The sequence below is a fragment of the Heterodontus francisci genome, chromosome 9 (assembly GCF_036365525.1).
Source record: "Heterodontus francisci isolate sHetFra1 chromosome 9, sHetFra1.hap1, whole genome shotgun sequence".
Classification (NCBI taxonomy): Eukaryota; Metazoa; Chordata; class Chondrichthyes; order Heterodontiformes; family Heterodontidae; genus Heterodontus; species Heterodontus francisci.
Genome location: NC_090379.1, coordinates 122332849 through 122343728, shown reverse-complemented (window position 1 = coordinate 122343728; position 10880 = coordinate 122332849).

Here is a 10880-nt window from a genome sequence, read left to right as displayed (position 1 = left end):
GCTGATGGCTGAGTGATGGGAGTGTGGTACATTGAACAGTGTGAGAGGTTAATTGTGTTGGGTGTAGGAGATGCCATGTGGAGATGAATTTACTGACATTGACCACCCGTGTGAGTTCATCAAGCTGCTTCTGGCGCTGCTGCCGGGTCCTCAGAGCCAGACATCTTGCATTGTCCTCCCCCACACAGAGCAGGAAAGGCTTAATTCTATCCCTGATCTGTGTTACTCCCACACACTGTGGTACTGTCCCAAACGCACAGAGCTGGAAAGAAAGAATTATATTCCTGATCTGTGTTATCCCACACAGTGTGGTTCTGACCCACTCACAGAGTCCAGGAAAGAACTTATTCTATCCTTGATCTGTGTAAATCCCTCACAGTGTGACACTGAAACAAACGCACAGAGCAGGAACGACCCAATTTACTAGCTGATCTTTGTCAATCACACAAAGCGTGGTAGTGACCCAAGTACACAGAGCAGCAAAGGCCCAAATCTATCCATGATCAGTGATAATCCCACATAGTGCTACTGACCAGCACACACAGCAGGCAAGGACTAATTCAATCCCTGATCTGCTTTACTCCCACACAGTGTGGTACTGACACAAATACACAGTGTAGAAAAGGAATAATTCTATCCCTGATCTGTGTTACACCCACACAGTGTGGTACTGACTCAAACACGAAGAGCAGGAAAGGACTAATTCTATCCATGATCCGTGTTATTCCGACAAAGTGTGGTACAGCCCAAAACACATATAGCAGGAAAGGACTAATTCTATCCCTGGTCTGTGTTAATCCCACACAACGTGGTTCCAAACCAAATACAGAGAACAACAAAAGTCCAATTCCATCCCTGATCTGTGTGACTACCTCTGATTGTGGTACTGATCCACATACACAAAGCAGGAAATAGCAAATTCTATCCCTGATCTGTGTTACTCCCACATAGTGTGGTGCAGACCCACACACACAGAGCAGGAAAGGGCGAATTCTACCGTTGGTCTGTGTTAATACCACAGAGTATGGTACTGAACCAAACACACAGAGCAGGAACGACCCATTCAAGAAGCTCGACACCATCCAGGACTAAACAGCCCGCTTGATTAGCACCACATCTACAAACATTCACTCCCTCCACCACCACACACAGTGGCAGCAGTGTGTACCATCTACAAGATGCACTGAAGCAATGCACCAAGGTTCCTTCAACGGCACCTTCAAAACCCGCGACCTCTGCCCACTAGAAGGACAACGGCAGCAAATGCCTGGGAACATCGCCACCTGCATGTTCCCCTCCAAGTCACAGACCATCCTGACTTGGAACTATATCGCCGTTCCATCCCTGTCGCTGGGTCAAAATACGGGAACCCACTTCCTAAAAGCACTGTGGCTGCCCCTACTCTACATGGACTGCAGCACTTCAAGAAGGCATCTCACCACCACCTTCTCAAGGGCAATTAGGGATGGGGAATAAATGCTGGCCTAGCCAGAGACGCCTACATCCCATGAATGGATAAAGAATATCGGCCATATGTACCAAAGACTGGCGGATCGTATCTAACAACATTTCTCTTCCACTGTTTGTAGTGGACAAAGAATGGGCTGTACCCAACAAATTCGTGCTTGCAAAACACTAAATACAGTGTCCAACATTTGACGTGATTCCACGATTGGGCAACATTTATGAAATAATCCTCAGTGTGCTAAGAATTACACTGACAACCAATTTAAGATTGTTATTATGACTCACAGTGTGGCATGTTTATGCGTACTGGAAGCTACATATATTAATAAACAAGGGCCTGTTCTTTGCAGACAGAAAGAACATGCACACAAATAGCGCCTGTTTCAGTTGAACAAAATCAGTGACAATCAATCGCTGGCTCATTCTTCAATGCAATGCCTTGACCAATCAGAGTCAAGCTGCCTGGTTTAAATTTCAAACAATGCTTGACAATTAACTTTCAGTCTTCATAAATTGATGCCATCTGCGTGGCAACACCTCCACCAATCAAAGTTCACTTGCCAACCAATCAGCGCTCTCTTCTTATAGAACACAAAGTGTTGCTTTCTCTTTCATTTGTGTTCCAGTGGATTATCCTGATGTGTGCAAGATGAAAATCTTCGACAACATGTCTCTATTTTCAGCACTACTCATTTTACTGAGTTTCTGATTGCGTATTTTTATCTGTGGCTGTCTATTTCTCTCTCCTCTATCTTTCTCTCTGAATGAGAGAAATGGGAGAGAGAGAAAGGGAGGGGGAGAGACAGAGAGAGGAGAGAGTGAGGGCAACAGTGGGATAGACAGCAAAACATCGGGTCAGTAGATGAAGAGACATAAGATCTGGGATCTCCAGTGTTTTGTCGCTGCCCAGCTGCCAGCCTCTGAAGTAAAACCCCCAGTCACACCTTTCCAGAAGGTCTGATGTGCAAAAACATATCCTGGGACGGTGATTTAAGAGGTCTCCTGAAGGAATCAGCAGCTTCTTCCCACTGTAATATTGAATGCACCAAACACCAATCCTGGGCTGAGTGGGGACAGGGGTAGTGAACAGGAGAGGGATGGGGGATCACCAGCATTTGGGTTCTTACAATGAGACATAAACAGATGGTGAGACACAGAGAGAAATAAATGAGAGGAAGAGATTGAAACGACAGGTTAAACACAGGGGACAGCGACAGGTTCTGGGGTACTCCATTATTTAGCGACTGCCTCTCTCCCAGCCTGCGTAGAAAACCACCCTCACACCTCCTTCTCACATCCTTCCCAAAGACCCTAATTCCACCCCCCACACCACCCCATCCCCCGCCCCCCACCCCGTAAATGGGCCTTGTTTAATTTCCACCTCCAGCGAACATACTTTGTTTAATTCCCCTTCCCTGTAAAGAGACCCTTTCTAATCCCCCCACCCCTCCCTGTGAACAGAGCGGACTGAATTTTATTTGAACTCAGTGGGGTGCCCATATTTAGCGGCCGTCGCAGAGCCCCCGCCATATTTCGCGCGGGGTCTCCTTTGAATCAAGGCACGGAGTCCCCCTCCCCATATTACCTAGGGAGCGAACGGACATTCGGCGCAGCCAGAGCGTTGTTGACATTAGTTCAGCCCTATTTTAAGGGCTCCAGTGCCTGCTTCCTGGCAGCTCTCATATAATATCTACCTCACTGTTGAAGAGTGGGGATGCTGTCCATCTGGAAGCAAAGCAGTAAGTGCTACAGAAATCCAGCAGATCAGGCAGCAACTGGAGAGAGAAGCCGAGTTAATTTGTCCAAGTTCACAGACATTAAAATTAACTTTGCTTTTCTCTCCACAGATGCTACCTGACCTGCTGAGTGATACATCGCGTTCTGCTTTGCTGCCATACACTTACGCTACTGTGTGCCAGTGTCCTGTGAAGTTGTAATCCTCTTCTTCCACTCAATCGTAACATTCCTGCTTGCAGACATGCCACACCTACGTGAATAATCGTACATTTGCACATTTCAGGATATGAGATTCAAACAGACCATAAAAGGTATTACAGAGGTTTACAGAGAACATACTGAAGCAGATGGGAATGCACGGGAGTCACAGCAATGTAAATACGTCTTTCACTAAATGTTACTCAACAACAGGTGTGTAGTTTTCTCTGTGTGAAAGATGTGTGCCAGCATGTATCACCGATGTCGCGACCCTTGCACCGTTGGCCCTTCAGGAGAACCAACATATACAATGTCACCATTGCCATGCCACCATTACTCATGAGCATCTCCATGGACATTGCCTCAGTCAGCTGCTGCCTCTAACTGCTTACGCAGAGATGCTGCACATGTGGACTGGTGCATAGCAGGTGAGCAAGGGTGATGAATGGCTTGCAGAGCCCATGTCGGTTCCTATGGAACAGACAGCCTTTGTTGGATAAGCCACTGCTGCACGTCCCTAGCTCACTGCTAGCGCTGTTACAGAGCTTGATGCCATATGCCCTCCCATGCGCCTTTCTTGCTGGAGGTCCTCAGAGTCCACATAGTCAGAAGAGGAATTCTGTTGACGTCTCTCCTCATCATACCAGGCCTGGACCCTATTGGGTGCGTAGTTGTGCAGAGCAGCACAGAAAGGAGCTGGCCTTTTCGGCCCATAGTACAGGGGATCACCCTATCTATACAGGCATTGGAAGCACTCTTTCAGCATACCGATCTCCTTGCTCAATGGTGGCTCTTGTAGCTCAGTGGCTGCCGTTATATCTCTCCTCTTCAGCATTGGTGGGGTCTCTCACTGGTGTCAGAACCATGTTTGCAAGAGGCCACCACTCCATCTGACCATTTCAGTGAACAACGGTGGCAGCTGGGAGTGGCACAAGACCGAGGCGTCATGGCAGCTGCCTGAGAAGCAGTCACACATTCGCAGCTAGCATCTGCAGTGATCACATACCAGCTTCACCTAGATTGAGAGGATTCCTTTAATGGTGTCATCTGCAGGTGGCAGCCTGGCGGGAGGCCTAATGGCCACATGAGCGCATTCTCTGAACATTACAACTGATGGTTCTTTGGCAATGGTGCCAGTACCAATGGCCCTCTGGGCCTGGTTATGAGAGTCCATCCTGAAGCAACCATACTCACTGTTCCTCAGGTGCAGGGCATCGGTGACCTTCCTGGTGCAGCTGTGCACTGTTGACTGTGTGACCCCAAAGTTCTCCGGTGGGCCTCTAAAAAGTTGCAGAGGCATCAGGTTTGAGAACAGCTGCCACTATGAGGAACAAAGGCATAGGATGTCCACTGGAGCCCATGGGCTGCAGGTCATGCTGGAGCAGGGCACAGAGACGTGTCACCACCCTCTCTGCATGCACAATCGCCTCTGACACTGGTGCTCTGACATCCGATGGCATGTGATGTGTGGCCTGTAGATACATGGCAACCATAATGGCGAGATCCCCTTGGGGGCTGCTGCTCACGACTGGGGGCCTCTACGTGGATCGAAACTGCCTGTTGATTTTGCCTTTGCCGCATACATGCCCACACGAGCGGATGATCACACAATGTAAGTTAAGCCATACCTATTTCCATGTGAGAAATAAAGTTGAACCCTTCATGTATTCCAAAGTTGCCAACAGGGCAGGGATTGGTGTTGACGGGTACATCCGCTGCTTTAATGGATTAAATATGTGGCGTGTCCATGGCATTGTCCATCTTGGCCAACACTCAGAGTGGCACAGCATGACCACATCAGGATCCTACCAGCTAACTCGATTGTCCCCAATATCCAAACAACTTTAATTCTCCTGTCCTTTCTGGCACCCTCCCCACACACAGGGCACCTAGTGTGCCATTGCTCCTTCACAAACAAACAAATGCAGAACGTATGCTGTTAATGGAGGGATGGTTCACAGACCCCCGAAAAGAAACTTACCATCTGCCGTGAAACATTCTGCCTCTGCGGACCCGCCTGCTTTTCCAAGCATGAACGGGATAGCACGTGATGGCCGCACGTTTATCGAAAAATCAGGAACTGCCAAAGGAGAGGCGGTAGGCTGCATAATCAGCAAAGGTAAGTACAGTTTACCATATGCTAATCGTGGCCGAGGCTCGCCTCTCCCTTACAGCATTTAACCGGCCCCCACACCGTGACCCTCGATGTTTAGGTTCTGGTCACATTCAGCCCAAAGAGTGTAAAACGTTTCAGTAAATTGTTAAATTTGATGTCATCCCTAATACAGAGGGGATATTTGTTAAATTAGACATGATAACTATTATAGGGTGTAAAACATTCCAGGTAATTGTTAAATTAGATGTCATCACTAATACACAGGGTGTACTATTCAGGTTAATTGTTAAATTAAACTTGACAACTAATATAGAGTTTACAACGTTCCAGTTAATTGTTAAATTAGATGTCATCACTAATACACAGGGTGAACTATTCAGGTTAATTGTTAAATTAGACATGACAACTAATATAGAGTGTAAAACGTTCCAGTTAATTTTTAAATTAGATGACATCCCTAATACATAGGCTATGATAGTCATGATAACTAATATAGAGTATGACAGTTTTCAATTATTTGTAAAATTGGATGTCATACTAGTACAGAGTCGTTTTAAATAGACTCCAGAAGCTGGCTGAGCATGTCTACCCTGAGGCACAGTGCGGCTTTCGAGCACAAAGATTCGCCATTGTCATGCTGGTCTCCCTTTGCCAGCCACAGGAGAAATGCTGCGAACAATGGACGCCCCTCTACGTTGCCTTCATAGATCTCACCAAAGCCTTTGACCTTGTCAGCAGACGTGGTCTCTTCAGGGTGGCACAGTGGTGCAATGGTTCGCACCGCAGCCTCACAGCTCCAGCGACCCGGGTTCAATTCTGGGTACTGCCTGTGTGGAATTTGCAAGTTCTCCCTGTGTCTGCGTGAGTTTTCTCCAAAAGACTTGCAGGTTGGTAGGTAAATTGGCCATTATAAATTGCCCCTAGTATAGGTAGGTGGTAATGAAAATATAGGGACAGGTGGGGATGTGGTAGAAATATGGGATTAGTACAGATGGGTGCTTGATGGTCGGCACAGACTCGGTTGGTCGAAGAGCCTGTTTCAGTGCTGCATCTCTAAAACTAAAAAAGTAAAAAAACAGACTACCAGCAAAGATTGGATGTCCACTAAAGCTATGAAAGGCACAATTCAGCATAGCAGTGCCTCATCAGACCCCTTTCCTATCCTGAGTGGCGTGAAACAGGGCTGTGTACTCGCACCTACACTGTTTGGGATCTTCTTCTCTGTGCTGCTCTCACATACGTTTAAGGCTTAAGAAGAAGGAATTTTCCTTCACACAAGATCAGATGGCAGGTTGTTCAACCTTTCCCATCTTAGAGTGAAGACCAAATTACAGGAAGTCCTCATCAGGGAACTCCTCTTTACTGACGATGCTGCATTAACATTCCACATGGAAGTGTCTGCAGAGACTCATCGACAGGATTGCGGCTGCCTGCAATGAATTTGGTCCAACCATCAGCCTCAAGAAAACGAACAACATGGGACAGGACGTCAGAAATTCTCCATCCATTAATATTGGCGACCACGCCTCTGGAAGTGGTTCAAGGGTTCACCTACCTAGGGTCAACTATCACCAGTAACCTGTCTCTCGATATAGGAATCAACAGGTGCATGGGAAAGGCTCCCACTGCTATGTCCATATTGGCCAAGAGCCTGTGGGAAAACGGCGCACTGACACGGAACACAAAAGTCCGAGTGTTTCAAACCTGTGTCCTCAGTGCCTTGCTCTCCGGCAGCGAGGCCTGGACAACGTATGTCAGCCAAGAGCGACGTCTCAATGCATTCCATCTTTGCTGTCTTCAGAGAATCCTTGGCATCATGTGGCAGGACCGTATCTCCAATGCAGAAGTCCTCCAGGTGGCCAATACCCCCCAGCATATACGCCCTACTGAGCCAGCGGTGCTTGAGATGGCTTGGTCATGTGAGTCACATGGAAGATGGTAGGATGCCCAAGGACGCATTGTACAGTGAGCTCGTCACTGGTATCAGACCACTGGCCGTCCATGTTTCCACTTTAAAGACGTCTGCAAACGTGACATGAAGTCCCACAACATCGACCACAAGTCGAGGGAGTCATTTGCCAGCGATCTAGCGATCTCTGTGTTGGAACACAGAGCTAGTGTTCAGCTATAAAGGTGGGGCTACAGACAGGCGGGTCGAAGAGACTTAGCAGTTGTCAGGAAAAGAGAAAGAAGTGTTAGGAGAGAGCTAACCGTGTAACAACCCTGACAACCAATTTTATCTGCAGTGACTGTGTAAGAGTCTGTCATTCTAGAATTGGCCTTTTGAGCCACTCCAAGCGCTGCTCCACAAACTACTGACCACCTCTAGGCACTTACCCATTGTCTCTCGAGACAAGGAGGCCAAAGAAGAAGAATTATTTTCTAAATTAAATGCCATGCCTAATACACAGTGTATAATATTCGGGTTAATTTTTAAGTTTGACGGTCATCCCGAATACAATGAAATTTGTGACCTAATCCGAAAGGATCTTAGTAGGCAGCCATGATTTGGTAAAGAATTGGGTTAGACCCTCCACCACTGCTTTGGGAGAGATGGTTCTTCAGGAAATGGCCGCTGGGAATCGGGTCATCACATCCATAATGATGAAAAGATATTGATAGTCCCCTTTTGTTTTCCGCAGGTGTCCCACACAATCCACCAGCATTCTGCTAAAGGGTTGCCCAAAAGTTGGTATGGGAATTAGGGGTGCAGCTTCTATTGCAGGTTGGGGCTTGCCCACAACCTGGCATATGTGATAAGTTTTACAGAAGTCCACCACAACCTTGTTGCATTTAGGCCAGACAAAATGCTGTCTTATGCGGGCTTGGGCTTTTCTTCAAGCAACATGTCCAGCCATTGGAATTCCTGCGATATTCTCAATATTTCCATACGGTACCTCGGCAGCACCACTATCTGGTGAACTACTGTCCACTCTTCATCTGCATGTCTGTGAGCTGGTGTCCACTTCCTCGTCGGTACCTAATTCTTTAAGTAGTAGCACCCTGGAAATCCCCTGCTTCAGTTTCAGTTTAGGTCGGCTGTGCTACTTTTTTAACACTGGGTCAGCTTGTTGAGCGTGGACCAAGCAGGATCTGCTTAACCCATCCTTTGGGTCCTACAACTTACCAAAGAATGTTTATGATAACTAGATGGGAGGGTCTTCCCTCTGCAGTGCCAGTTCAGCCTTCTCTGACGGAGCTTGTTTGGCCATGGACCAGCACACCACAAAGGCAGCAAAAATGCCAGGGGCCTTCCCCTGTAACTGCTCTGACTCCCTGACCTCTTTCAATCTCTCTAGAACCACTGGGGAAGCTACCAATTTCGCCCCAACCATATCATTACCCAGGAACAGGTCGACCCTGTCCACGGGTAAACTAGGGACTATCCCCACGGTTACCAGTTCTGAAACAAAGTCGCACTCTAGGCGCACCCAATGTAGAGCTATGGGCATTTACCTTCCCCTGATACTGTTTACTAATGTTTGAACATTCGATACACTCTCTGGTGAAAGTTCATGCCTTTTCCCAGCAGTAGGGACTGTGTGGCACCTGTATCCGAAATATGGCGTTGTGCTTACTTGCCTCATTCGAGGGGTATGGGTCACTTTTCCTTGGGATACAAAATCCTGTTAGTTCTCAGGGATTTTGTTAAATTTTTCCACACTCTCAGAGGTGGGCATACTGGTCTTACTGCCACATTTAAAGCCACAGCCTGGTCTTCTGTGATTCCCATCAGGGCCCTTTTTCCTGCACTAGACTGTACCCTGGTGTACCCTGGCTAATCCTACAGCTTGCACTGTAATGTCCAGCAGTCAACTCAGAGGTGATGTGCCTTGTTACAATGGAAACAGGCTTTTGAGCGTCACTCCTGTCCTCACCACTGTCCGTTCTGGCCTGAGAAGGGCCTCCTGTTTCTCCCGCTCTTCCTTCTTGCTCATGGCTTTTATTTTTATTCATTTGTGGGATGTGGGTGTCGCTGGCTAAGCCAGTATTTATTGCCCGTCCCAAATTGCCACTGAGAAGGTGGTGGTGAGCTGCCTTCTTGAACTACTGCAGCCCACATCGAGTATGTACACCCACAGTGCTGTTAGGGAGGGGGTTCCAGGATTTTGACCCAGCGACAGTGAAGGAACAGCGACATATTTCCAAGGCAGGATGGTATGTGGCATGGAGGGGAACTTGCAGTTGGTGTTCTCATGCATATGCTGCCCTTGCTATTCTAAGTGGTAGAGGTTGCAGGTTTGGAAGGTGCTGTCTAAGGAAGCTTGGTGCGTTGCTGCAGTGCATCTTGTAGATGGCATACACGACTGCAACTGTGCATCGGTGGTGGAGGGAGTGAATGCTTGTGGATGGGGTGACAATCAAGCAGGCTGCTTTGTTTTGGATTGTGTCGAGCTTCTTGAGTGTTGTTCGAGCTGTACCCATCCAGGCAAGTGGAGAATATTCCATCACACTCCTGATTTGTGCCTTGTAGATGATTGTCAGACTTTGGGGAGTAAGGAGGTGTGTTACTTGCCTCAGGAATCCTAGCCTCTGACCTGATCCTGTAGCCACAGCATTTATATGGCTACTCCAGTTCAGTTTCTGATCAATGGTAACCCCTAGGATGTCGATAGTTGGGGATTCAATGATCGTAATGCCATTGAATGTCAAGGGGAAATGGTTAGATTCCCTCTTATTGGATATAGTCATTGCCTCGTATTTGTGCAGTGTAAATGTTACTTGCTACATATCAGCCAAAGCCTGGGTGCAGTCCACGTTTTGTTACAATTCTATACGGACTGCTTCATTATCGGAGGAGTCATGAATGGTGTTGAACATTGTGCAATCATCAGTGGACACACACACTTCTGACCTTATGATTGAAGGAAGGTCATTGCTGAAGCAGCTGAAGGTGGTTGGGCCTAGGAAATTACCCTGAGAAACTTTGGCAGTGATGTCCTGGAGCTCAGATGATTGACCTCCAACATCAATCTTCCTTTGAACTAGGTACGCCACCAACTAGCAGGGAGTTTCCCCCCTGATTCCCCTTGCTTCCAGTTTTCCTAGGGCTCCTTGATGGATCAAACGCTGCCTTGATGTCAAGGGCAGTCACTCTCACTTCAACTCTTGAGTTCATTTTTTTTGTCCATCCTCCTAACACCCTCTCATCTTCTATCCTTTTCTGTTTTTTTGGAGGTGTCTAAGGAAAGGTTTCCCTTGGGGTGAGGACTTGTGAACAAGTGTATAATCATTAGCCAGGATTGCTGCCTGTTTGGCTTTTGGAACATTTTGTTCCTCCACATGGATGATAATGGAATGGGAAATCGAGTTTTTGATCTCCACCTGAAGGATCACCTCTTTGAGGTTTTCGTATATGGGG